A 6000-nucleotide genomic window follows, 5' to 3' on the forward strand; every position below is an offset into this window, starting at 1 on the left:
GATACATATGTATAAATACATAAACCTTTAAAACATTCGCCTCTGTGGGCATCATCATTATTATATCGTACCCGACCATAATAGGCTCGGTAAAAAACGTACCCGGCCATCATATGGCTCGGTAGAATCGTACCCGGCCACGTGGAGCTCGGTAAAACCCAACTGATCAGTGGTTGCACAATAGGTGTCGTACCCGGCCGACTATAGCGCGACTCGGTAGAGTAAAATAGGTACATATATATAATGCATGCTCGACTCATGGAATCACGTTCTAAACCTTTCGGAGTGACGTAAGGTCGGTATCCTCTGTACACGTTATTAGGACTAACTCTTCACTATGAACCTTATAAGAATCAGGAAGTACCAACAACATTGATAACATAAGAATAAGAGAAGCAACATTAACATTAATCGTTCCATAAGAGGGAAAACAATGTAAGTACTGCTAGCTTGTAAGAGTAGAGTATCTTTGGAAGCTCGTTCATTACATTATGTACAATCGGAGTCATGCAAAAGAAGGAAAGGGATAGCCTCACATACCTTGTATATACTGCCCCAATCTCAAGCTATGCAATTGTCACAACTCTTTAGTCTACAATAAGAGAAACGATACTATCGTTATCATTTAAGCGTCATAAATATGATGTTTCTCCACACCCTTCCTCCTCTAAAACTCCACAAAACAGTAGTAAAATACGCAGCCCAACAGCAACGCAAAACAGTCCACAAAACAATAACATTACTACCAAGCCTTTCGATATATATTTCACAAGTTCTAGCTTCAATGGCTTAGCCGCAACTTGGATAATCTTAAATACATATAGAGTAAGAGGTTCCTTACCTTTATACAGAAAGAACAACTCCAATTTGACCTTAAATTTCCATGAAATATCCCTCCAATGCTGCCACAACAACAAAAAAGCGAAACTAGCGATCAATTAGTGTTTTTCGGCACTAGAATCACTTTAGAAGGCTTGAAATCACCTAGAATTGATATTAAGAACATGAGGGAGTATTTACAGAACATAAACCATTTAAAACAACCTCCCACATGAGCTGGAACGACACAAAAATGAGCAACAACAAGAAGAACAAGAGACTTACTAGCGCCACGGAATTCCCGACACTTGATTTGTGTTGTTTGCCCTTTTTTTGGGTCTTGAATCTTGAGAGAACCTTGAGAGGATGTTCCTAGGGTTCTAAGGTCTGAAAATAGTGAGAAGAAATGACTTAAAACGGGTTGGAGGCATCCTATATAGGTCCAAATATCTTAAACCGCCTTAGTGGGCCCCATAGAGAGGTGCTTGGCGCAGTCTCGCGAAAATGCGAATATCTCTCTACTCCGAGATCGTATCGATGAACGGTTTAATGCGTTGGAAAATAGACTCACAGATATTTAATTTTGTTGGCAGATAACCCCGTAATTCCTTGTAAAATAGGAGAAAAGATTAGAAACATTTGACCTAATGTTTAAGTAAAATTATGAACCTAAGTTGCGACAACTTTTGTCGACTTTTGTTTCATAACTCGTTTGACTTCAAGACTTATGATACGTATATTATATGATTAAAATACCTTAATACATGACCTCTTGAGTGTATTAAGCACCGCTAGATTTACCTGAAAATACGAGTTACAACATCCTTGATTCATTTAACTTCTAATACTTGTTAATCACCCTTATACACTCTTGTATCACTTAAGACCAATAGGATTGACTTCTTATCATCTCAAAGATAATTCCTTCTTGGATTTATGTTAACTAATATATGGCATGAACTAACACATGTGGATATGGGTTGTAACACCCTTCCCCCCTTAGGAACATTCGTCCTCGAATGTAAGGGTTTATGGGGAGTTTAAATCATCGTGGATTCTGGTCAAGTTTCTCCCATAAATAGAGGACAAACTTGCAAGCGGTTAACTTAACGTATGGTCTTACAAGAGTATGCAAAGCATTATGGGCATGTACATTATCTGCATATCGCCATTTTGTATTAAGGAAGAGTATTCTCAAGTTATTGCTTACCTCATAGAGCCATTTCACCTTCCAATGTATCATGTGTTCCACCAGCATCCTTGTTATCTTCATTCTGGAATAGGTACGGGTATTTAGACTTCATCTCCTCTTCTGCTTCCCATGTTATTTCTTCCATATTCTTGTTCCTCTACAATACTTTGATGGAAGTTACATCTTTTGTTCTCAGCTTGCGGACTTGTCGATCTAATATAGCCACTAGCACTTCTTCATATGATAGGTCCTCTGTAACCTGTACATCTTTGATAGGGATGACTCGAGAAGGGTCTCCAATACATTTCCTCAACATAGATACATGGAATACCGGGTGCACAAATTCCAATTCAGATGGCAATTCTAACTCATAAGCAACCTGTCCAATCCGTCGAAGAATTTTATACGGCCCGATATACCTTGGACTCAGCTTACCTTTCTTCCCAAAACGCATAATACCCTTCATTGGTGAGATCCTCAGAAAAACCCAACCACCAACCTCAAACTCTAGATCACGACGTCGGACATCAGAATAAGATTTTTGCCTGCTTTATGCCGTCCTCAATCGCTCCTGTATAACTTTCACCTTCTCAATAGCTTGGTGAATCAAATATGGCCCATATAATTCTGTTTCACCGACTTCGAACCATCCAACTGGTGATCTACATCTCCTCCCGTATAGTGCCTCGTATGGGGCATTTTAATACTGGAATGGTAGCTATTATTGTAGACGAATTCTATGAGTGGAAGATGGTCATCCCAATTCCCCTTAAAATCTAGAACACATGCTCGTAGCATATCTTCCAGTGTCTGAATGGTACGTTCAGCCTGTCTGTCAGTCTGCGGATGAAATGCAGTGTTGAGATTCACTTGTGTGCCTAAACCCTTCTGAAAAGACCTCCAAAAGTTAGCTGTAAATTGAGCTCCTCGGTCTGATATAATAGATACCGGCACACCATGAAGCCTAACAATCTCCTTGATATACAACTTCGCATAATCTTCAGGCGTGTAAGTTGTCTTAACTGGCAGAAAATGGGCACATTTTGTAAGTCGACCAATTATCACCCAGATGGAGTCAAACTTATGATAAAAGCGAGGTAATCCAATAATGAAGTCCATATTAATCACCTCCCATTTCCAGGTCGGAATCTCTATATTCTGAAGTAATCCACCGGGTTTCTGATGTTCTATCTTTACTTGTTGACAATTGGGACACTGGGCTACAAATTCTGCAATAGACTTCTTCATGTTATCCCACCAATACTGCTCCTTGACATCATGATACATCTTTGTCGAGCCGGGATGAATGGAATATCGGGATTGATGAATCTCATTCATAATCTTCTCTCGCAACCCTGCCACATTAGGCACACATAATCGGCCCTGGTATCTCAGTGCCCCATTTTTTCCGATCTCAAAAGCCGTACTTTTACACTGTTGAATGCTTTATCTTAATCGTACTAAGATAGGATCTTCATATTGCCGTGTTTTTACCTCGGCTACCAAAGATGATTCTGATGTATGCTGTACAGTAACACCTTCGTCATCAGAGTCTAACAATCTGATTCTCATATTAGCTAGCTGATGAATCTCTTTAGTCAATCCCCATCTACCTGCCTCAATATGTACTAAGCTTCCCATTGATTTACGGTTGAGAGCATCTGCCACAATATTGGCTTTACCGGGATGATACAATATCTCGACGTCGTAGTCTTTCAGTAATTCAAGCCACCTACGCTGCCTCAAATTCAACTCTTTCTGCTTGAAGATGTATTGTAAACTCTTGTGATCTGTGTAGATGTCAACGTGGACGCCGTATAAGTAGTGCCACCATATCTTCAAAGCATATATTACTGCAGCCAATTCCAAATCATGGGTTGGATAATTCTTTTCATGCTTCTTCAATTGTCTTGATGCATAAGCAATCACCTTCCCACGGTGCATCAATACGCACCCCAAACCTATACCTGAGGCATCACAATATACCACATAACCTTCTGTTCCTTCAGGAAGAGTGAGCCCTGGTGCGGATGTCAATCGATTTTTCAGCTCCTGAAAACTACGCTCACAAGTGTCAGACCACTGGAATTTGGTAGCTTTCTGTGTTAACTTAGTCAATGGTGATGATATAGAGGAAAACCCTTCCACAAACCGCCTATAATATCCTGCTAGCCCTAGGAAGCTGCGGACTTCTGATGGTGTTGTAGGTCTCGGCCAATTTTTTACTGCATCGATCTTCTGAGTGTCGACACTAATACCCTCATCAGATATCACATGGACAAGGAATGCTACTGAGTTCAGCCAGAATTCACATTTGGAGAGCTTAGCATATAACTTACGATCCTGAAGCGTCTGTAATACTATCCGCAAGTGGCCCGCATGTTCCGCCTCCGAACGAGAATACACTAGAATGTCATCAATGAATACAATCATGAACACATCAAGATAGGGCCTGAATATAGTATTCATGAGATCCATAAATGCTGCTGGGGCATTTGTTAGCCTGGACGACATCACCAAGAACTCAAAGTGCCCATATCTTGTCCGGAAGGCCATCTTTGGAATATCCTTCTCCTTAACCCTCACCTGATGATACCCTGAACGTAAATCAATCTTGGAGAAATACTTGGCACCCTGGAGTTGGTCAAACATGTCATCAATTCTTGGAAATGGATACTTGTTCTTTATAGTAGACTTATTCAACTGTCGATAGTCGATACACATCCGTAACGACCCGTCTTTCTTCCGCACGAATAGGACTGCCGCACCCCAAGGTGAGGTGCTAGGCCTAATGAAGCCCTTATCCAGCAAGTCCTTCAACTGCACCTTCAACTCTCGCAACTCTGTCGGGGCCATTCTGTATGGAGGGATAGAGATCGGTTGAGTGTCAGGCAACACATCAATGCTAAACTCAATCTCCCTTTCAGGAGGAAGGCCTGGGAGTTTATCTGGGAAAACATCTAGAAATTTGTTGACCACGGGGATTGATTGTAAAGTAGGCGGTTTCGCCTCCGCATCCCTAACGCGAACGAAATGATAAATGTAACATTTTGAGATCATTTTCCTTGCCTTAAGATAGGAAATAAACCTACCTTTTGGTGTAGCAATATTCCCTTTCCATTCAATGATGGGTTCACCAGGAAATTGAAACCTAACCATCTTCGTACGGCAGTCAACATTTGCATAGCATGAGGCCAACCAGTCCATTCCCATTATCACATCAAAATCAACCATTTCTAACTCAAATAAATTTGCCGAGGTTTGACGACTACAAATCATCACAGTGCAACCTCTATATACCCTTCTAGCAATCACAGAATCTCCTATCGGAGTAGATACCGCAAGGGGTTTACTTATCAATTCAGGTTCAATGCCAAACTTATTAGCCACAAAGGGTGTAACATATGATAATGTAGATCCCGGATCAATCAGCGCATATACATCATAAGAAAACACAGATATAATACCTGTAACAACATCTGGAGATGACTCGAGATCCTGTCGACCTACTAGAGCATAGGTTCGATTTTGAGCACCACTCGAACTCGGCACTACACCTTTACCCCTACCACGACCTGTCGACTGCTGAAAACCCTGTGCTGGAGGTCGAACTGATGAGGAAGAACCAGACACAGATCCAGTCGGCTGAGCCATACCATCACCTCTTCTATTAGGACAATCCCGCATCATATGGCCAGGTTGTCCGCACGAATAGCACGCATCAGAACCTCGATGGCACAGTCTAAAGTGGGCCTTGCCCTACTGATCACAATGTGGTGTTGGGGGTCTCATCTGACTAGTATCCCTGTGATGTTGCGATCTAGATGCCCGCGAACTCTGACCTGGACCAGAATAGGATCGATCATATCGAGGCCTCTGAAACTGTGGAGGAGCACTAGCTACAGGTGGCGCCGAACTCCTCGAAAATTGTGGCCTGGCGCTGCCTCTGAAGTCATCAGATTACCCTGCAAATCTCGCCCTCTTATGCT

The sequence above is a fragment of the Nicotiana tabacum genome, chromosome 3 (genome assembly GCF_000715075.1).
Source record: "Nicotiana tabacum cultivar K326 chromosome 3, ASM71507v2, whole genome shotgun sequence".
In the NCBI taxonomy this organism is placed as follows: Eukaryota; Viridiplantae; Streptophyta; class Magnoliopsida; order Solanales; family Solanaceae; genus Nicotiana; species Nicotiana tabacum.